We start from the raw sequence: 24,149 nt of genomic DNA on the forward strand, positions 1-24,149 counted from the left end.
TCAGTGTATTCGAGAACTGGCAGATGTGATGAACTGTGATCATTCCACCGTCATGCGCCATTTGCATGCTAAGGGGAAGGTTCGAAAATCGGATGTATGGATACTGCATGATCTAAGCCCAAAATCACAAAAATCTGCAGGTGGCAATACGTTCATCTCTGGTTGCTTGTCATCAATTGACTCGTGAACAACACCGACCATTCCTATTCTGTATCGTTACTGTTTACTGGTGACGATAAATGGTGTATTTATGCTAACATAAGGAAAAGAAAGGAATGTTTGAGTTCAAACAAAGCAGCATCCACTAAAGATAATGTTACTCGTCTGGTGGAACAGCGACGGAAAATTACCCAGCGTTGACAGACTGTTGTAAATAGTCAAGGAGAATACATTACTGATGACTAAAGTCTCTGTCACATGTATCTGTTGCGTTTATTAAACTTATGGAAAAACGCTACGAATTTATGCACTAACCCGATAATATTCAGTATCAGTAACTTCTAAAAAAAAAAAAAAATGGCTCTGAGCACTATGGGACTTAACATCTGTGGTCATCAGTCCCCTAGAACTTAGAACTACTTAAACCTAACTAACTTAAGGACATCACACACATCCATGCCCGAGGCAGGATTCGAACCTGCGACCGTAGCGGTCACGCGGTTCCAGACTGAAGCGGCTAGAACCGCACGGCCACGTCGGCCGGCTAACTTCTAAAGTGTAGGACATTTTTGGCTGTGTACTGACGCTAGGATTTACAGTGTGTGCAATCTTTCTTCATTTAGCCCGGCTACCGAGGACTTAAATCCCTTGCCCAACGCTCTCTCCCCGCATTCATGTCTTGAAACTGACATCTTTTGCAGTATCAGTGGTTGGCGAAGGTGTCACCTGGATGGATTCCCATAATTGGTTAGAACATGTGTTATACGTTTATCATGCAATTTCCAAGTTGAGTTTTTCCTTCGCACGCTGAAAGAATGATTCGTAAGTTTCCATGTGAACTCCAATCTAACTTTACCTTCATGATCTTTTCGCGAGATACACGTAGGACTCCTCTACGAAGATCCGGTCTCGGATATTTAACAGTAGTCGTGATCCACAACGCTTCTCTTGTAGCGTCTGCCACATGAATCGGATAAGCACCTCGGTAAAGTGTTCGCGATTCTAAATGTAGACCTACCTCTGATAAAATGTATTGACCTTCTTTCGATTATTTCTTCTATCAGTACTACATGGTAAGGGCCCCAGAGTGACACGGATTACTTAAATAACTACCGAACGAAGGTCCTGTAAGCTACCTTGTGGTGGACTGCATTTCCTCAGTATCATATCTGTGCACTTGTCTGGCATCTACTTTTTCTGGTATTGGTTTTATGTGGCCATTGCACTTTAAATCGTTCCGTAGACATACTCCCAGCTATTTAATCGATGCGATCGCTTTCAGTGTCTGTTCGACAGTCGTATAATAATATTATGAGTCTTTCCGTCTAATTTTTAATTTTTTATTGTGAGAGTCAGCTGCCTAGCAGCACTAAGCGTTGATCCTCTGTGGTTCTTCCTGCATTTCGCTACAGTTTTCTCAAAGCGAGAAGAAGCTGAAGAACAGTAGTGAAGTGCCTCGATGACAGAGAGTATAAGGAGAGAAGTCGATGTTTCGCGAGGCTCAGACTTGTCGGCCCTGTCGCCTCGGCTTCAGCTGGTGGGAACAGAAGAGCACCGGGCGTCAGCGGAAGTTGGCCACGCGTTTGCCCTATCGGCTGCCGCTTGCCACGGTATTCAGCGGCGACGAGTGACGCCGTCAACGCCGTAATCTCCCGCGGGATGACGCGGAGGTATTTAGGGCGGGGGGCCAAACTGCGCCAAGACGGGGCCCGCCGGCCAACTTTCCCCGGAAGGGGTGAGAGGCGCAGGGACAAGTTGTGCTGGGGCAGGAGCGGGGGGGGGGGGGGGGAGGATCGATGGGCGGCGTGGCGCGTCCCCCCGCGGCAGCAGAGACGCCGATCGCTGATGCGCCCTCATTCCGACGCCGACGCCGACGCCAGTTTGCGGAAAGAATCCGCGCGCAACTTCTCCGCCGTGGCGGGCTGCCAAGCGGGTCTTGCCCTCGCTGGCTACTCGGCCGTTTTATGGCGGAAGACATCGATTCGGAATGACCTGGAAATGTCTTCCTGCCGCTCGAAACACAGACCCCCAATAAGCGCAGTCTCTAGTCCACCGCTCTAGGCCGTTGCTGAGATTGTGTCACTACTGTGTGCACAGACGCAAGAATTTGATAGTTGCCCGAAACAATCTACACATACATCTATATTACGCAAGCTAGTTTACAGTGTGTAGCGGATGGTTCATTCGATACCACTAGCATCCCCTCCCCCCTCTATCCTCGCTCCCTTTTTCCTTCTTCCAGTCTCAAATTGTGAGTGGGAAGAACTACCGACGGTAAGCCTCCGCATGATGTTTAATTTCTCTCAGTTGCTCGTCGTGGTCATTTTGCAAGACATATGTGTGAGAAAATAACATGTTGCCTGACTCTTGTTCGAATAGCCCTCGCTCCGTGATGTAGAAAGCCTCTCTTGTAACGTATGCCAACGTAATTCGTTGAGCGTCTTTGTACGCTCTCACGCTTACTAAAAGATCGCCTAACGAAACATATAGATCACCGTTGGATCGTCTCCGTTACTTCTATTTATCGAACCCGGTAGGCCAATCACACTGATGAGACATACTCCAGGAACTTTCTCATGTCCCATCCTTGCGACTGACAGTCTGAGGAACTTCAGCCATTCGCTTCCGTAATAATAAGAAACACCTTCACCCATCGTTTTGATGTTACTTTACTCTATTGCAACCAGTTTCGGTGACTCCATCTTAACGCCTTAACCCCTCAGCGCCAGTTAATGCCTGATTCAACGAAACTGCTTACAGTATAATAAAATAACATCAAAACGACAATTGCAGGTGTTTAATTTCATTACGTGCTCAAGAAACGGCCTTACAAGTGTTTGGTAAGCCGCATCTTTCTAACTTTAATTTCATTTTCTTAAGATTCTTCCCCTGAAATATCAACCTAGCATTCTGCTTTTCGTACAGTTAATATTTATGTGGGTTTTCAATTTTAGGTCGCTCCAGACAGTTACACTTAGGTTTCTTACGACTCTTCCTTTTTCCAGAGATTTATTGCCAGTAGCGCAATAGGACAGAATAAATCTCTTCGCCTACTTATGCATGATACGCTACATATACATACGTTCAGGTTCAAGTGCCAGTCCCTGCACGTCATCTATCCTGCATTTAGCTGGTCTTCTCACTCACGCTGAAACAGAATAATTTCCTATGTAATCAGTGGGTAATTACCGACTTGCTCGTATAGCTTAAGGCGCAGAACTCCAGCTTCCGAAACAAAGAGGTGAACTAGACCTGGATCGAATCTGCGCAGCGAATTAAAGATCGTTCGTTTAGTATGTTGACCATATTGTAACAGAAAGTTGCAGGGCTGGCTTGAGCGGCGAGTGATAAACGTATATTTAACACCGTGACAGATTGTACATTACAACCAATGTAAAATAAAAACGCTTGTAAGATTAATGCGTAAAAATCCAAGAAGTGAGTGAACGACAAAAAGTATTCAGCAATAGATTAATGACCCCTCAATAACGCAAGAAACATCACGATTAATTACAATCCAAAGCCAGTTAACAGGCCCAAAGACACTAACTACAATATCAGTGCAAAATAACATAATAAAATTACAGTGGGGCAACCCACGGAATCAGAACAATAAAAAAACATACTAAATTAAAAAAGAATTGAGTGCACATGGGCCACAGCACTAAAAAACAATCTTACTTTAACAGTGAGAACATATGCATGAAAGTTTCCTCTGAATAATCGTGCCCGTAATATCTGCCAAATAACACAGTGACAAAAAAATCAGAAATATAACAAAGTGTGAGGAATTTACTTACAATAATAAAATTACAACAAGGTGGAGAACTCCCATATAACTTTGAAAAATAGTTTCAGACCTTGTACTCAAAACTGGTATTATGGGCAACAACAATAACAAGAAAATGCAAGATTTATAACATACTCATTGCAAAAGGAAGCAGAGCGGTAATCCAACAATGCAAGATGGAAGGCATCAAAATATGCCACGTGTGTGCTTTACTTAGACGTGCTTGCATCACCTGGCATAAGGTACAAACATAGCACACTGGTTCACTGAGTACTACTGCACTTCTGGCCAAAATGATTACAAGTATACACGATCAATGATAATCTATTACAAAGATTCATAACAGCCATATAATAATATACGTTGAAGCGTCAAAGACGCTGGTATAGGCATGCTTATTCAAACACAGAGGTACACTGAAGAGCCAAAGAAACTGATATATCGTGTAGGGCCCCCGCGAGCGCGAAGTAGTGCCTCAACACGAAATGGCATGGACTAAACTAATGTCTGAAGTAGTGTTGGAGGGAATTGACACCATGAATCTTACAGGCCTGTCAATAACTCCATAAGAGTACGATGGGCTGGAAATCTCTGAATAGCACGTTGCAAGGCATCGTAGATATGCTCAATAAAAACTCAGAATAGTGTCCGTGGAGCCACTCTGTAGCAATTCTGGACGTGTGAGGTGTCGCATCATCCTGCTGGAATTGCCCAACTCCGTCTGAATGCACAAAGGACATGAACGTATGCAGGTGATCAGACAGGATGCTTACGTATGTGTCACTGTCAGAGTCGTATCTAGACGTATCAGGAGTCCCAAATCACTCCAACTGCATACGCTCCACACCATTACAGAGCCTCCACCAGCTTGAACCATGCTCTGTTGACAGGCAGGGTACGTGGATTCATGAGATTGTCTCCATACCCGTACACGTCCATCCGCTCGATACAATTTGAAACGAGACTCGTCCAACCAGCAAAATGTTTCCAGTCATCAACAGTCCATTGTGTTGACGGGCTCAGGCGAGGCGTAAAGCTTTGTGTCGTGCAGTCATCAGCTGTACACGAGTGGGCCTTCGGCTACGAAATCCCATATCGATGATGTTTCGTTGAATGATTCGCACGACGACACTTGTTGATGGCCCAGCACGGAAATCTGCAGCAATTTGCGGAATGGTTGCACTTCAGTCGTGTTGAACGATTCTCTTCAGCCGCCGTTGGTCCCGTTCTTGCAGGATCTTTTCTCGGCCCCAGCAGTGTCGGAAATTTGATGTTTTATCGGATACCTGATATTCACGGTACACTCGTGAAATGGTCGTACGGGGAAATCTCCACTTTATCTCTACCTCGGTGATTGTGTCCCAGCCGGCCGAAGTGGCCGTGCGGTTAAAGGCGCTGCAGTCTGGAACCGCAAGACCGCTACGGTCGCAGGTTCGAATCATGCCTCGGGCATGGATGTTTGTGATGTCCTTAGGTTAGTTAGGTTTAACTAGTTCTAAGTTCTAGGGGACTAATGACCTCAGCAGTTGAGTCCCATAGTGCTCAGAGCCATTTGAACCATTTGATTGTGTCCCATCCCTCGTGCGCCGACAGTAACACCACGTTCAGACTCATATAAATCTTGATAACCTCTCATTGTAGCAGCAGTAACCGATCTAACAACTGCGCCAAACACTTGTTGTCTTATATAGGTATTTGCTGATCACAGTGCCGTATTCTGCCTATTTACATATCTCTGATTTGAACACGCATGCCTATATCAGTTTCTTAGGGCTTCAGTGTATGTAAACAAGCACAATGCCTATATAAGACAAGAAGCGTCTGGCACAGTTGTTAGATCGATTACTGCTGCTGCAGTGGCAGGTTATCAAGATTTACGTGAGTTTGAACGTGGTGTTATAGTTGGCGCACGAGAGATGGGACACAGCATCTCCGAGGTAGCGATGAAGTGGGGATTTTCCTGTACGAACATTTCACGAGTGTGCCGTGGATATCAATAATCCGGTAAAACATCAAATCTCCGACATCGCTGCGGCCGGAAAAATATCCTGCAAGAAAGAGACCAACGATGACTGAAGAGAATCGTTCAACGTGACAGAAGTGCAGCGCTTCCGTAGATTGCTGCAGATTTCAATGCTGGGACATCAACAAGCATCAGCGTGCGAACCATTCAGTGAAACATCACCGATATTGCCTTTCGTAGCCGAAGGCCTACTCATGATGACTTCACGACACAAAGCCTTACGCCTCGCCTGGGCCCATCAACACCGCCTGGTTGTACGAGTCTCGTATCAAATTGTATAGAGCGGATGGGGCGAGTAAGGGTATGGAAAAAACATCATGAATCCATGGACCCTACGTGTCAGCAGGGGACTTTCCAAGCTGGTGAAGGCTCTGTCATGGTGTGGGGCGTGTGCTGTTGGAGTGATACGGGACCACTGGTACGTCTAGATACGTCTCTGACAGGTGACACGTACGTAAGCATCCTGTCTGATCACCTGCATCCATTCATGTCCGTTGTGCATTCCGACGGACTTGGGCAATTCCAGAAGGACAATGCGACACACCACACGTCTAGAATTGCTACAGAGTGGCTCCAGGAACACTGTTCTGAGTTAAACATTTCTGCTGGCCACCGAATTACCCAGAGGTGAACATTATTGAGCATATCTGGGATGCCATGCAACGCGCTGTTCAGAAGAAATCTCCACCCCCTCGTATTTATGGACAGTCCTGCTGGATTCATGGTGTCAATTCCTTCAGCACTACTTCAGACATTAGGCGAGTCCACGCCACTACGTATTGTGGCACTTCTGCGTGCTCGCGGGGCCGCTACACGACATTGGCTCTTCAGTGTATATCCATCATTGCACAGAGTAAGAACCTACGTATACGCCACTGACATTGACTGCTCTTTTCGATAACCGTGTTTTTTTTTTCTCTCGCCAGTCTTCTGATTGGGTTTGATACAGTGTGGCCCACCACAAATTCCTTTCCTGTGTCAACCTTTTCATATCAGAGTATTACTTGCAACCTACGTCCTCTGTTTGCTGGGTGTATTCCAATCCTTGTCTTCCTCTACAGCTTTTACCCTCTACAGCTCCCTGTAGTACCATGCAAGTTATTTCCTCATTCTTAAAAGATACCCTATCATCTTGTCCCTTCTTCTTGTCAGTTTTTTTTTTCCAAATGTTCATTTCTTCGCCGATTCTTCGTAGAACATCCACATTCCTTGCCTTATCAGTCCACCTAATTTTCAACTTTTTTCTATAGTACCACATGTCAAAGGCTTCGATTATCTTGGTTTGGTTTCCCCACAGTCCAGGTTTCACTACCATACAAGCGTTTTCCAAACTCACATTCTCAGAAGTTTCTTCCTCAAATTGAAACCTATGTTTCAAACTAGTAGACTTCTTTTAACCAGGAATGCCCTTTTTGTCATGTCCTGTTTGCTCCGTCCATCATGAGTTATTTTGCAGCCTAGGTAGTAGAATTCCTTATCTTCGTCTACTTTGTGATCTCTAATTCTGATGTTAAGTTTCTCGCTGTCTTACTTCTGCTACATCTCATTAGTTTCCTCTTGCTTCTGTTTACTCTCATTCCAAATTATGTGCTCATTAGATTGACATAAAAGTTTTCTGGGTATGGTACCGCGTCATAATGTATAAAACTACTGCTGCTGGAGAAAAAAAGAACGTTTCGGCCACGGTTGCAGCGGCCTTCTTCTGGGTCTAATGGTGCGTTCTAGCTATGCAGTGCCCTTTATATTTTGTTGTTACTGTTCACTGCGCATGCCATTACGTCATAATTTTAAAAAGGTAGTTAGTTTCGTTAGTCACTTAAGGAAGAAGGAGAGGGAACTTTTTTAATAGGGTATTGCGGTGGAGGGAGAATGTAACCTCTGTTGTCTATTGGCTCTTGTGTTACGTGCCATGACTGGTGGTCACCGTCGAATGAGAAGTTGGCTGCTGTTTACCAAATGCTGGACGTCGGCCGCGCGGCGGCAGTTACTCGTCGGTAGTGATAGTGCCTCGTGTTGATAGCACGGTCTGCTGGGCTCTGATTGCTGGCAGCCAAGATGGGGCAAGCCTGAGTCCATCCTCCCTGTTCATGTTATTAGGGTGTTTAAGTATTTCGATGGCCTCTCTGATTTTGTGTTTTGTCTTAACCGGCTGCATGGCCAACACACAGGCTTCGCTAAATTTTATTTCTTTTCCACAGTCTTGCTGATGTTCTGCCACTACAGATTTGTTGTGTTGCCCTAGACGAATATAGCGCTCGTGGTCCCGAATGCGCGTTGCTATTCTCTCGCCGATGTATGCCTCTCCACTTTCGCATTCTACCTTGTAAACGTCTGCAGTGTGTAATGCATCCACCTTGTCCTTAGTGGAGCCCAGCACGTCTTGGATCCTACGACCACTATAAAGACAGGCTGTACCGCAACCCGGCGAAGGTGTTTGCCTATTCGGTCAGAAACATTTTCCACATAAGGTAAGCGCACTGTTGGCTGCAGTTTGTCTATTTCTTCCACATCTTTCTTACTTGTGTTCATCGACAAGGCTGTGTGGATAGACTTATGGCTGTAGCCATTGGCTAGAAACGTTGCTCATAGCCTTTTAAGCTCAGGTGCAAAGTTTTGAGCATCACTTAGGCGCTGCGCACGGATTGCCAAAGAACGGATGACAGAGTTCTTCTGCATTGGGTGGTGGTAGGATTGGGCGTGCAGATACATGTCTGTATGTGTAGACTTGCGATATACTCTGTGCCCCAGTGTGCTCTCCTTTCTCCTGTATACTTCCGCGTCTAGAAATGGAATTGCATCATTCTCCTCTACTTCGAGCGTGAACTTTATCTTCCTGCGCATGTTGTTCAAATATTCGTGAAACTTGTGTAGCTCCGTTTCACCATGAGGCCATGTAGCCAACGTGTCGTCCACGTATCTGAACAAGCAATGTGGGCGTAAAGAAGCTCAACCGAGGGCCGTTGCTTGAAAGACTTTCGTGAATATGTCCGCTGCCAGCGGAGATAGGGGAGACCCCATTACTACGCCGTCTGTTTACTCTTTTCCTTGCCATTAGAAGTACGTTGAAGTCAGGCACAACCCAGCCATGTCGCATATGTCTGGCGGGACATGCTCCTGAAGGATGCGAATAGTTTCATCTACTGGCACATTCGTAAATAGTGACTTCACGTCAAAGCTGACCATGATGTCCGTAGGTAAAATTGTTTTTCCCTTTAGGCGTTCTATAAAGTACGTCGAGTTCTTCACATAAGAGTCCATCTTGCCAAGTAGACGTCTTAATTTGCAGGCTAGATACTTTGCCAGATTGTAAGTAGGCGAATTGATCCCATTCACTATTGGCCTCAAAGGATAATTTTTCTTGTGTATCTTTGGAACACCGTAAATTCTAGGAGAGACTGGTACCCTGGGAATAAGACCCTTGGCTATGTCAGCGCCAATTTTCGAGTCCTTAGTCGCGGCCTGCGTCTTTCAAATTATCTGGCCAAGCAGCCCGTTATGACGAAACGCAAAATGAGAGAGGCCATAGAAGTACTTAAACACCCTAATAACATGAACAGGGAGGATGGACTCAGGCTTGCCCCATCTTGGCTGCCAGCAATCAGAGCCCAGCAGACCGCGCTGTCAACACGAGGCACGAGCACTATCGGCGAGTAACTGCCGCCGCGCGGCCGACGTCCAGCAGTTGGTAAACAGCAGCCAACTTCCCATTCGACGGTGACCACCAGTCATGGCACATAACACAAGAGCCAATAGACAACAGAGGTTACATTCTCCCTCCACCGCATAACCTATTAAAAAAAGTTCCCTCTCCTTCTTCCACAAGTGACCAACGAGACAAACTATTTTTTTTTTAAATTATGACGTAATGGCATGCACAGTGAACATTAACAACAAAATATAAAGGACACTGCAGAGCTATAACGCACCATTAGACCCAGAAGAGGGCCGCTGCAACCGTGACCGAAACGAACAGCACTGGGCGTGCGGTACTTCCACTGCTCGCACAGCACACTCCTCTTATCGGCCACGGGTTAGAACAAGTCTATCCAGGCGTCCCATCAAATCCGTCCTGTCCGGCTGCTCGGTGGTTCTGCAGTGTTCCCTCTGACGTTATTCGATCGGTCGTACTTCCAGTTCTAGATCGGTGTGCCCCTCCATATACGCATCCAGTGTCGCCTCTAGGCTCAGGATGTCACGGCGGGCGGTCAGTAGGGTCTTCCGAGACCTGTTCGGACGAAGTTTTACTCCCAGTTCTGCACGACGTGTCCAGCTGGGCTCGCACACAGACTCGCACCAGCGCTGGTGTTGCGGCACTATCGCTAAGAGCGCCCTCATGGGGATGCGGTGTCGCATCCGCAACTCTATTCGCTCGGCTTTTCTGCCGCGGCTGAGTGACGCAATATGTCGGCACACTAACCGAGAGACGTGGAGGCTCGTTGAGACAAATGTTGGGCTCAAGAATGAGATTTTCACTCTGCAGCGGAGTGTGCGCTGATATGAAACTTCCTGGCAGATTAAAACTGTGTGCCCGACCGAGACTCGAACTCGGGACCTTTGCCTTGCGCGGGCAAGTGCTCTACCAACTGAGCTACCGAAGCACGACTCACGCAAGTTTCAAATGTTGGGCTGTTCCTCATTCTTCGTCTGAGTGGTTATAATTGAAGAGCAGCTACTCGCAGAGATCCAGTGTGGGGTGTAATTATTGTACGGCAGTAAAACTTGGCAGATATGATAATGCGTTAATGTAGAATCGATTTACTCTGGAATAAATTAGTTCCAGTTTTGGCCACCAGGTACAAATCTGGCGCTGTATAGCATATCATCGATATATCCGGTGCTCATATTGAATAAAGCGGGAGTTAATAATAATATCAGCATATTGCCACTCTAACTTGTTTACCATTTTCTGTCCACACCCCATTCCCAATCAGTAATATATGGAAAAAATTCTATACGTCTTTCTTGCTTTCACAGCGCCAGGTTTGCACCTGGAAGCCAAAATTGGAACTTATTTTTCGAGCACAAATCGGTTCCGCATTAACACATTAGAATATCTACCAAGTTTCGCTGCCATACTATAATAACAAACCCACACTGAACCTCTTGTGAGTAGCTGCACGTTCAATATAGTCACACGTCACAATAAAAAATACAGTTATAATACGGTAAAACTCTACTGATGCTTGACACAAACCTCAGCAGTGCTCGTGCCTCGTGTTGACAGCACGATCTGCTGGGCTCTGATTGCTGTCAGCCAAGATGGGGCAAGCCTGAGTCCATCCTCCCTGTTCATGTTATTATGGTGTTTAAGTACTTCTATGGCCTCTCTCATTTTGCGTTTCGTCATAACGGGCTGCTTGGCCAGATAATTTGAAAGACGCAGGCCGCGACTAAGGACTCGAAAATTGGCGCTGACATAGCCAAGGGTCTTATTCCCAGGGTACCAGTCTCTCCTAGAATTTACGGTGTTCCAAAGATACACAAGAAAAATTATCCTTTGAGGCCAATAGTGAATGGAATCAATTCGCCTACTTACAATCTGGCAAAGTATCTAGCCTGCAAATTAAGACGCCTAGTTGGCAAGATGGACTCTTATGTGAAGAACTCGACGTACTTTATAGAACGCCTAAAGGGAAAAACAATTTTACCTACGGACATCATGGTCAGCTTTGACGTGAAGTCACTATTTACGAATGTGCCAGTAGATGAAACTATTCGCATCCTCAGCAGATTCGTCGACGTTGCGAGTCACATGTAGTCAACCGTCGTTCTGTCAGCCTGCCGCCATCCTCACAGGACCGCCTGCCAAGAGGGCCCAGCCATTGCAGAATGGACCGAGGGTCGAACTCAGCCCCTCCTAGCCAGCGAGCCACTGGGCACTTGCCAGTGCTAGCCGCCGCCGCTCGCTGGACGCCTGGGCCCCTCTCGTGCCAAGGCCGGGCGGCACTCAGTATCACAATATCACAAATGGATCGTACCAACTTGCCCGCGCCGATTTCATCGATGCTGACAGGGTATGTAGGCACAACTGGAACGTCAGATATGTAAACAGGAAGATGCAACTCTCACACATTCTCGAGAAAACGGAGTCTGAAAACTTCAGGCGAATGCTTTGTATTGTCACTAGCGTTGAAGGCGCTCGCAGCCGAGCGAGTAAGCGCTTAGTTTCATAAGCCCGAGGTCTTTGGATTGAATCTCGCTGCTGGTAATTTTTTTCCTTCTTACGTAATTCTAACCATGGTTTCATTATGCAACTTATAAATGTCTAATGAAGCATTTATTACTTTCATTGTCTTTGCCCTGAAAAATCGGATTTCTTTCTAAAATTTTGGAAGCAGGATGTTATTACAACCGTATTCGGCGTTCTTTGCATCTATTCAGTATATCGTTTTCTGTGTCTTCACTATCAGTACAATACTGATAAGTGCAGTCGTTTACAGGTTACACGCACATGTCACAGCATAAGTAACGTATGTTGATTTCATTGAAATTTCTCTTGTATCCTTTTCTGATTTCTAATCAAATCAAATGGCTCTGAACACTATGGGTCTTAACATCTGAGGTTGGTTCAAATGGCTCTGAGCACTATGGGACTCAACTTCTAAGGTCATTAGTCCCCTAGAACTTAGAACTAGTTAAACCTAACTAACCTAAGGACATCACACACATCCATTCCCGAGGCAGGATTCGAACCTGCGACCGTAGCAGTCGCGCGGTTCCGGACTGAGCGCCTAGAACCGCTCGGCCACAACGGCCAGCTGATTTCCAATCCCCTTACGAAAAAAATTATGTTTTTTTCAGGATGGAGATAATAAAAATAATAAATGAATCATTAAATAGTGATAATTAGCACAGTCATGGTTAACCTTTTGTTAGAACTACGTGGGAATGAAAAAAAATTGCCAGCAGCGAGATTCGAGCCAGACACCTCGCACTGATGAAACGAAGCGCTTACTCGCTCGTCTACGAATACGTTGAATACCAGCGAGCCGAAAAAGTATACAAGAGGAATACAAATAATACCGAAAAACTGCAGGGACGGATTCCTGGCCGGAAAGGGCCTTTGAACATGTGACCGGAAATGGTTCAAATGGCTCTGAGCACTATGGGACTCAACTGCTGTGGTCATAAGTCCCCTAGAACTTAGAACTACTTAAACCTAACTAACCTAAGGACATCACAAACATCCATGCCCGAGACAGGATTCGAACCTGCGACCGTAGCAGTCGCACGGTTCCGGACTGCGCGCCTAGAACCGCGAGACCACCGCTGACCGGAAATGCATCGTTGCCAAGGGTAGATGGCGCTGACGAATGGAAGTTTCTCTGAGCACGTGCCATGTGTTCTTTATGTGTTGCGAGCTGTGTGATTTAACAGAGCATACTGTAAGCAGCAGAATGATCTGGTAGGGCCGGCCGGAGTGGCCGTGCGGTTCTAGGCGCTACAGTCTGGAACCGAGCGACCGCTACGGTCGCAGGATCGAATCCTGCTTCGGGCATGGATGTGTGTGACGTCCTTAGGTTAGTTAGGTTTAAGTAGTTCTACATTCTAGGCGACTGATGACCTCAGAAGTTAAGTCGCATAGTGCTCAGAGCCATTTGAAGCCATTTGATCGGGTAGGCCGGCCGCGGTGGCCGTGCGGTTCTAGGCGCTTCCGTCCGGAACATTCGTTATATAAAAGAGGTGGAACGAAGTTAGAACCGATCACTACAAAATACACTAGGTGATCAAAAGTATCCGGACACCCACAACAGCCGGCCGGGGTGGCCGAGCGGTTCTAGGCGCTACATTCTGGAACTGCGTGACTGCTACGGTCGCAGGTTCGAATCTTGCCTCGTGCATGGATGTGTATGATGTCCTTAGGTTAGTTAGGTTTAAGTAGTTCTAAGTTCTAGGGGACTGATGACCTAAGATGTTAAGTCTCATAGTGCTCAGAGCCATTTGAACCATTTTTTGATCGGGTAGGAGCAATATGAGATGGTGTTCGTGTACGGCCAAGCAGATAGAGACGATCGAGAGGCAGCAAGGATATACGAAAACAAGAACCCTCACAAACACCAACCACACCACACAACATTTGAAGCCCTTTTTGGGAGTTTGTGTGATCGTGGGTCCCTTCAGACAGGCGATCCTGCAGGGAGGCGGTGGACTCCGCGAACACCATATTTGGAGGACCGGGTTCTACAGCATACTGAGACGAAAGCTAGTACAAGCTCCAGGCAAATGGCCAGCTAACATGGTGTAGGCCAAAGTAAGGTTATGTGTATTCATTTGGGATCATCCAATCAGCGCAAGGATTATCAGCAGTGGATTTCCCTCTACAGGAAGTATTTTGGTTTTTGCACCAGACCATCATAATTATGGGATTCCTGTCGTTAGTCCACTTTGCCAACGAAGCAACCTCTACAGAATCGGAATCAGGAATGTGCATTATCGTCATCTGTGAGCTACAGACAATCCTCGGTGAATGGTTGAAGCGTCTCATCAGCATAGGTTCACCAGGGATTCCTGGCGACCACATACTTCGATCAGTTATTATTCCACAACGCCTGGATGGAGGAAGGAAGCATTACTGTTCACCGACACGTCAACAACATCTTTTTCGGGACGCTGGATAGGACGCGGAGGCCCTGTTGCGTGGTGTGTTAGATCATAGGACACAAATTACCTGTATTTTCGTCGTTGTGTATGCGGAACAATTTCTTGACGTGCACACCCTTCAACACTGACGCTAATCGGAGAGAGGCCGGAACGTGCGAAAGACTGCGGCAATCCACGACAAGGCGTGTGAACTACAGTATTCCATCCCATGGAGACCACTTTGAACATCTGTTGTGACAAGGATGTGATTCAGCTCCGTACTTTGTTGGGTCGATTTGTTGTCGTTGCACGCACACCGTCTTTTTCCGGACTCATTTTCATAGAACCTTTTTTCCTCCATTTCCAGTCAGGAATACGTCCCTGCAGTTCTGTTGGTTTCATAAAAGACCGCGGCTCCAATTTTTGAAACTCGATTTTCTGGGAAACGGCTGAGTGTTTCATCTTCCTGTTTACATCCTAGTCGTGCCCCCACAGTCCCTGCCAATATGAATCGTATTGGTGCGGGGAAGTTCTTACTGTCCCCTATTCAGCAGTCTGATGCCTCTCGGCCAGGACCGGCGATACGCAAAGTTGCGCCACGCCTGAGCCGCGATAACGTAACGGCGGTTCGAGTCCTACTACAGCAGGGGCCATCGGTCGGGGGCTTTCAAAGTACCTGGGTCTGAGTTGCTCTGCGAAATTCTGGGTGAAATAACGGGATTACACAGCGCAAAACGTTTCATTGTCTTTTGGTTCAAATGGCTCTGAGCACTATGGGACTTAACATCTATGGTCATCAGTCCCCTAGAACTTAGAACTACTTAAACCTAACTAACCTAAGGACATCACACAACACCCAGTCATCACGAGGTAGAGAAAATCACTGACCCGCCGGGAATCGAACCCGGGAACCCGGGCGCGGGAAGCGAGAACGCTACCGCACGACCACGAGCTGCGGACTGTCTTTTGGTCTAATTTTTATCCTCATAATTTATATCGTAACGATGTGTAAAAATAGAAAATTATATTCTAATGATAAAGAATCTGCGATTTTGTTGCCGGCCGCGGTGGCCGTGCGGTTCTGGCGCTGCAGTCCGGAACCGCGGGACTGCTACGGTCGCAGGTTCGAATCCTGCCTCGGGCATGGCTGTGTGTGATGTCCTTAGGTTAGTTAGGTTTAAGTAGTTCTAAGTTCTAGGGGACTGATGACCTAAGATGTTGAGTCCCATAGTGCTCAGAGCCATTTGAACCATTTTGCGATTTTGTTAAATGTTCAAAGATTGCATTTAACTTGCCGAAACTTCCATAAGATGTAAAAGTGATGAATGAAAAGCCACTGAAAATAAATAAATGAAAGAGCGCTTTTCTTTTATCTCCTTCTTGTACTGTCATCCTTCGTCATTTGGAGCTCGAGCAGAGCGGATGTAAGTGTTGTAGTTGTGACTTTATTTGTTCGATGAAGGTGAGTTGTATCTAACTTGTTGTGTCGGCCCCGTTATTAATTCAAGCCGTTATCTTGTCTTCTAATCATTTATGCTGTTTTCTCCTTCTGTCAGTTGGAGCGGGACATTAAGCGGAATCAGCGGTGACGAGTGAAAATGTGTACTGGACCAGGATACGAACCTGGAATCCCCTGATCACCAGACAGGTGCGATAACCATTGTGCCATCCGGGACACAGCGTTATCGCAACTGCACCGACTATCTTGGTACGCCTCACGGCCGATCAACACTCCCACGAGCGGCACCTATCCGCTGTCGCTGTCCATTATGTCCCGCTGCAGCTGACAGCAGTGATCCCTCTTCAGTTTACATAATAGTGTTTCACAACTGCGGGATCTGCGTGGCGCCTGTTCTTTCGAAGGAACAGGCACCACGCATTCAAATAAAAGTAGGGGAAGTTGGCGGCGGATTGTTCGGACACTAACGATCGGACATAATTAGTGTCCGTTCGTTAATTACTTTTCAATTAAGTCCTGAATCCAGATGAGATATTTACTCCGATCATTTGTAGGCTGTATGCAATATTTTGCAATTAAAACTGCACAGTTCTGATCGGTTTCCTTTTCCGAACAATGAGGTCTGCCGGCCTACTCAGTGGCCTAATACCACGGAGATCTGAAAATAAAGATGAAGAAGGTGGAGTTCAGTAAGGTAGACTGTTGTATAAAAACAGGGAGCTTTCCTGTGACGTACCACATTGTGCTCTTTTTTAATAAAATTATCCATTATCAATAAAGGTTGCTGTTGATGGTGTTGGGACAGCAACCAGCCACAAATTTACTTTCAGTTCCTTTATTCAAAGGGTACCGTTACCGGTTTCGAATCGTTGTGATTCATCCTCAGACGGTTTACACGCTTTCTTTATGACATGTGGCGTGCTTTTTACAGATTAATTGTCCTAAAATATAAATAATACATAATTATAAACATGCCACACACAGATGGTTGCGTTACAGATGTTCGTTGCACGTGACTTACGTGAAATGTCGGTTTGGAGTTTTTGTTTTCATAACATTCGTCCAACAGATGTGAATACATTCCCACTGCGTTCTTATTGTTGCACACATAAATTTTTCTCACTGAACGCTTTAGATTTGTCACTGAGAAGATTTCTAACACGCACAACATGTTTTGATACATACAAAGAGCTTACAAACATATGAGTCTCAAAGATGCTATGATATATCGTAACATTTAACGATGATGTCCTATGTTTGGAAAGGATCATATATTCATTTACGCAACTGTAATGCCTTTTACACTAGTAAAGAGACATTGATGTAATTAAATAATGTACTATTTTACCTATACAGTACTATAAAAAAGCCCGCATCTCGTGGTCGTGCGGTGGCGTTCTCGCTTCCCACGCCCGGGTTCCCGGGTTCGATTCCCGACGGGTACAGGGATTTTCTCTGCCTCGTGATGGCTGGGTGTTGTGTGCTGTCCTTAGGTTAGTTAGGTTTAAGTAGTTCTAAGTTCTAGGGGACTGATGACCATAGATGTTAAGTCCCATAGTGCTCAGAGCCATTGGAACCATTTTTGAACGACGTCAACCAATAGCCCGCTGACTAGGACCGCACTACGACAGGAGCGGCCTCTACAAGAAGAGAATATAAGCGCCGCTCCTGTCAGCGTCGGCCGCACAGTACTACACCCGGTCTAGCAGAGAGCGCTACGAGAGCAGTTATTAGTGATCGACATCCATTGCTTGTAGGGACTTTGTCTATAGCAAAAGACATTGACTGTTTGCTTGTCGCCCATCGCTTGCGACACCGTTGTAGATTCAAAGTTAAGTACTGTCAATCTTCTTTATTGTAATAAAAACTATTCATGTGATTTGCTTGAATTGTTGAATAGCTATCGGAGAACGCAGCATCCTTTAGCACCCTATAAGCGAAGAGCGGGCAGGACGCCACAAAAATGTTGAAAATTAGGTAAACTGATAGGGTAAGTAGTGAGGAGGTTCCCTACAGAATCGGCGAGGAAGTGAATATATGGAAAACACTGAAAAGAAGAAGGGACAGGATTGCTGAACATCTGTTAAGACATCAGGGGATAACTTGCATGGCACCGCAGTTAGTTATAGAGGGTAAAAACTGTAGAGAAAGACAGAGACTGGGATACGTCCAGCAAATAATTGAGGAAGTAGACTGCAAGTCTGACTCTGAGATGAAAAGGCTGACACAGGAGAAAAAAAAATGGTTCTGAGCACTATGGGACTTAACATCTGTGGTCATCAGTCCCCTAGAACTTAGAACTACTTAAACCTAACTAACCTAAGGACATCACACTCATCCATGCCCGAGGCAGGATTCGAACCTGCGACCGTAGCAGTCGCGCGGTTCCGGACTGCGCGCCTAGAACCGCTACACCACCGCGGCCGGCGACACAGGAGATGCACTCCATTAAACCATTCAGAAAACTGAAAGACCTCATCGTCGCCAGGATGCTAAATCCTTCCAAACTCATGCAGAAATAAGTTTTTACCATATTTGACGGAGGTCATTAACTTAAAAATTCACGTAAAATGGTCTTCATTATGGTAGGAGGGCCGTTTATGCGTTTTACGTTTATTACATGATTACGTGTATCAAGAAACAAAACACTTGTGCTGAAGAGTATAATGCTGTTGCTAAAAATTTTTGGTTTCTTTCCTTCGAAACTATGTGAAGTTTAAAAAGATAAGCGGATGCAATGATCTTGAGGGGTAGTTGAGACGACTTGCGATGCGGCAGTCAACATGTGCAGTGTCTTGATGAAAACGATTTACAGCATTCCTTTCGCGTTTGAGAAAAGAAATCCTCATTCCTCTCATTGACGAGCTGCAGTGTGGAACAGGTATGTGACATTGTAGCCGCGCTGAATTCCTATTGGCCGAGACATTCAGCTTGAAGGCCCCATCTCGACTGAGTAAAGTCGCAGACATCCATTAGTGGGCACAAATCATCTTTGCAAAATTGTTCGCTAGTTAGCAGGAGCGGAAAATATGAGAAGCGACAGTTGACATACATCACAGGCAACTTTCAATGTGATATGGAAGAATACCATTGACCACGATGATTGGTATTGCCCAATAACCGTTTCATCAAAAAAATAGTTCAAATGGCTCTGAGCACTATGGGACTCAACATCTTAGGTCATAAGTCCCCTAGAACTTAGAACTACTTAAACCTAACTAACGTAAGGACATCACACACACCCATGCCCGAGGCAGGATTCGAACCTGCGACCGTAGCAGTCCCGCGGTTCCGGACTGCAGCGCCAGAACCGCTAGACCACCGCGGTCGGCACCGTTTCATCCATCTCCGATCAGTGGTAACTTCGTTTGATCCGTAATATATAAAATGGTAACAACTTCCTGTGCTAGCCGCTGGTCAGTTAACATAGTCACAGGCTAGAATGATTTATTTAAAAATTTTGTCCTGTGCCACAGACACTGTTCGTTTCCAGACATGGCTTCGTACTCAGTACTGCAACTACTCTACGTGTGTAGGAAATACAGCAACTTCGTACTGTATCAAAACAGAACTCGCCGATTACCGAATTTGTTTGGCCATCTAAAATAGAAAATAATACATTTACTTGATAATAAGTGACGTTCGTGAAACACAAAATTCGTATTCTTTAACTGTATCTGGAAAAACACCTCAATTTCTTTTGCCATGTAGTTTGTACTTAGCCCCTAAACTGACAAATTACTTTATAACAAATATAGATATGAGACAGGAGTGTTTGTAAAAACGAAACTGGTCATATGTGATAACATTTGGCGATTCCAGGCCGATAAACAAAAGCCGTTATTGATATAGCTATCAAGTTTATATTTTAGTCATAAAATGTCTTCTTTTGTGAACTCGATGTCCCGTTCGAAAAACAGAAAGGAAAAAAAGATAAATATTTCTGTCAAGATTGTTCTCTCTTTTTGCTCCGGGATGGTGCACGTAATGTGATAATAACAATAGTCCGTGCTCTGCCCCTGCTACCGACAGTGTTTTGTCAGGCTCACGTCGCTGTTAACGTGCGTCGGGAATCCGCTTCTCCCCGTCTGAGTCCTGAGCTGTCACATAAACAGGCATGAAGGAGAACTTTTAGTTGTTCAGCGCAGCCGATGCTGTCCACAAAAGCTGCCTGCGGAACAACTTGCAGGGTAACTCGTGGCGCACAAAGTTCTCTCACAGGACACATTCGTCATCGCAACAGTCAGAAGTCAAGCGGAGGGCGATGTCCCCGTCAGGCTGCAGTAATGTGTAGCCGTATTCGTGGGACGAGCAACGACGACGAGACAAAGGCAAGTGTGTGTGGCGAAGTAGTGAGCGATAAGTCAACCTGTTCGTAGACACGTAAAATATTCAGCGGCCGGTCTACTTGGTGATGCGGAAGATATTCCAAAATGCTCCCTGTTTCGTAGCTATGCGTGGAGAAATAGTGAGAAATTATCTCGATTTTTGCATTTTGGTTTTAGGTACCAGGTCGTTGCTGGCCCTTTCGTGCTGTTTGAACATCCTTGACAGAATCGCTATGTCATCTGCAAAAGCTAAGCAGTCTAGCCATATCTAGTTTCTTTCTAATTTGATCCGTTCGTCAATTTTAAGTCTGATTGTCATTTCTCCCACTCATGGATTACTATTCCTAAGATACAGCTGAAAAGTAATAGAGAGAGAGAGAGAGAGAGAGAGAGAGAGTTCATAACCTCGTTTAGCTCCTGTTTTATTTTCAAAATATTTTGCCTTAGATTTTGTACCGTTTACTTTGTCACTAATAACTGCTGCGATTTTGGGATCCAGACCTTGCTCTTTCAGAATATGGAAAAGAGACTTCAGGTCCACTGAGTCATAAGCCTTTTTAAAATACACGAAGGCACGATCTAATTACGCATTGTAATTTTTTCGATGCCTTAGAATAAGTTTCAGAACTGTTCTGGGCACGATCTGTTCGGTCTGAAACCTTCTGGATAATTGGCAAGTTTGCATTCGAGTTGTTGTTGCGCTCGATTCAGAAGACACTGACAATTTGTGTGGGGTAGGAAGAAATCTTTTTATAATTATTAACATCCGCTCTGTCTCCTCCTACATAGTGGGTGTATCACTGCAGTCGTCCAGTCTTTAAGGTTTTTCGATGAGTTCTTTCAGGAGTTCTGCAGCAACTCCGTCCTCGCCAGGTGCTTTGTTCCAATACTGACATTTATCTTACAAGAAAAAGTGAAAAAATGTGCCGGTCGCAGTGGCCGAGCGGTTCTAGGCGCTTCAATCTGGAACCGCGCGACCGCTACGGTCGCAGGTTCGAATCCTGCCTCGGGCACGGATGTGTGTGATGTCCTTAGGTTAGTTAGGTTTAAGTAGTTCTAAGTTCTAGGTGACTGATGACCTCAGAAGTTAAGTCCCATAGTGCTCAGAGCCATTTGAACCATTTTTTTTTGAAAAAATATTAAATACCGTATATGAAAAGTGTCCATTTTTGACTTCCCTCTGGTAATGTGTTGGAGGAGCGTCCGTTATCACGATCCAATAATAATCACGTAACATAGCAGCACCCTGAAATATTCAGGTGAAACCCCTCACCAGTTTCATCGCTCTTATCCTCAGAAACTGGCAGGAGAAAGTGTACGTCACTGCCAAAATGAGATGTTACGAAGCTGTTCATAAAATAGCGCCACATCGTGCACACGTTTTTTAAAATTTTCTGCTTTATAGTTCACGAGAAAATTATTCGAAACATTACAAGATGTCTGTACTGTTTTCTGCTTACCCTTTAGCACGTATTCAAACTAACAGTCTTTCAAAAATTCTCAGGTCTGCGAACCGATAAACACATTTGCGAACTTGCAGCATCCTGCAGGTGAAAAAGTGGTTCGCAACTTGTTTTGTAATTGAAATAAATGGTTGTAGCTCCGACATAAGTTGCAATGAGAAGTATCTTCTTTTATTTCTTGATGGTGACTAGTTCCGTACACCTGTGTCCATTTTCAAACCATCCGTATCTTAAGTGTGACAATACATGCGTCCTATGCGATCCGTTTAATGTTGTTGAGTCGGTCATAGTGTCGCTTTAATAACGACTGCAGACGCAGTTTTTATACATAGGCTATTGCCTGTATTGTCACACAATACGGATCGTTTGTAAATGGACACAGATGTACGAAACAAGTCACCAACAAGAAATAAAAGAAGATACTTCTCATTGCAACTTATGACGGAGCTACAAAACTTAGTTCACATACAGGTATGCTTTTACGTTTTCGAAAACAGTGCTTGGGGAACTTTGGACAAGAAAGTGAAAGCAGACTCATTTACACTTCATAGTTTCACAAAATTTTTCACAAGTCCCAGTTTTATATATAGCGCCGAAAGAAAAACATTGTTTAGCTCGCCCAGTACTTCATCTACAAGATTTTTCATTCCAAGATTGACATCAGTGTCCCTTTGGCCAACTTTTCTACGAATGATATATACTACGAGGACCTGCTGAAAAGTAATGCCTCCGAAGTTTTTGTGAGAATACTCTTAAAGGCTTTTAAATGAAACAAACATTATAACATTCATATCTACATAATTATTTGCATCCCTCTGCCGCTAGAGGGATGTGAATTGTAGCGTGTAACGTGTTGGTGTGTGGCGTAACTATGCCGGTGCGTGAGGAACAGCGTGCTGTAATAAAATTTAAAATTTGAAGAGCCCGTCCACACACGGAGCACCCACTTCCTCAGCGTAACAACGCCAGACCACACGCGAGCGCTGCGACATCTGCAACAATGCGACGTTATGGGTTCATTGTCATCGATCATCCTCCACACAGTACCGATTGGCCCCATCCGTTTTCCATCCTATTTCCAAAACTTAAAAGAACACATTCGAGGACTTTGCTCTGATAATAATGAAACGGTGCCAGCAGAAGTGAGGTTCAGACTCAGTCAAGAAAGTACGTTGACGGTATCAACAAACTGGTATTTCACAGGCAAATTGTGTTTGTTGCAGGGTGACTAAGTTGATAAATAAATTTGTAGGCACGAAGAATAAAGATGAAGAACTATAATGAAGTCCGTTTTATTTAAAAAGCTTTCATAGTTTAGACATAAAAAATTCGAAGGCATTACTTTTCAGCACTCCCTCGTAATTAATGCTAGCACGGCTATCCCACTCACACAGGAAGAAAACAGTAGTACCTAGTGAAACTGGACAGCAGCTCTGATAATAGTGCAGTGAATTTAAAATCAGAACGAACTTCCCAGTGGTATGTCGAATAGTGTAGTACCAACAGTATTCTTCTTTTTTGCATTGGTAACATTCGCCACAGGAATAGAACGAAATTCGTTACTACCGTGTAAAGTTGCCTAAAGATCTGTATTCCAAGAGTCAGGAAACAGTTATCATTGATATCATTGATTAGGGATGTGCATTATATTCAGCGCGTCCATTAGACAAAATATTTGAAGCATGTGAAATCTTTATCATAATCTAATTCGAGCTGTGCTCCCTTTTTTTGTGGAAAATAATAATGAATTAAAAAGGTCCGCCTTCTTGCAAGAACACAATTTTGTGGTATTTTCCAAACAGGTCTCACCACAGTTGTAGCATCTTCGGTAAAATACAATTTTTTGTGTACATTGGAAATGTGTTGACATCAGTTCTTGTTTCGTTGTTGTTGCAGTTGTTTAGATAGCCTATTCCAATCGGTCTTTGCTTTTTTTTAACACTGCGTGTGCCCAGTGGCTCTCAAACTAATTCAGCCACAAGTCTATATTAAATCAGCAGGTCATCTGCGACACTGAATTTGTACCTAGAATATAACCTCAAAACAAAACATTTGGGAAAGAAATCTGACGTATGTCGCATTTGTCTGTTACCACTGCTTCAGTTGTGATGCTTTGAGCTGTAATTGATTACTATTACTACTAAATGTGCAGTTTTTGTTACTTTTATAATTCGAGCGACCTGCGGTAGTCAGTAAAATATCGTGACTTTTTGTGTCATAAAACTATTTCGCATGACATGCTATTTATAGTGTGTGTTGTGGATTAATAACAGTGGCTACTTATTCATATTTTCTCGAACTTGTTGGAGAATTCTGGTTGTTACTTCAGTGCATTTGTTCAGATGTG

General features: G+C 44.8%; 1 protein-coding gene and 1 non-coding gene across 4 annotated transcripts in view; one reads left to right on the forward strand and one right to left on the reverse strand.

Annotated features, from left to right (window-relative positions):
- Positions 1–24,149, forward strand: part of LOC126248524 (discoidin domain-containing receptor 2-like) — an 891,455-nt gene that overhangs the window by 419,874 nt on the left and 447,432 nt on the right. The gene's annotated exons all lie outside the window — the stretch shown is intronic.
- Positions 10,497–10,571, reverse strand: Trnaa-cgc (transfer RNA alanine (anticodon CGC)). Its single transcript has one exon. It is a non-coding gene; the product is annotated as a tRNA-Ala (tRNA).

Source organism: Schistocerca nitens, chromosome 1 (assembly GCF_023898315.1).
Source record: "Schistocerca nitens isolate TAMUIC-IGC-003100 chromosome 1, iqSchNite1.1, whole genome shotgun sequence".
In the NCBI taxonomy this organism is placed as follows: domain Eukaryota; kingdom Metazoa; phylum Arthropoda; class Insecta; order Orthoptera; family Acrididae; genus Schistocerca; species Schistocerca nitens.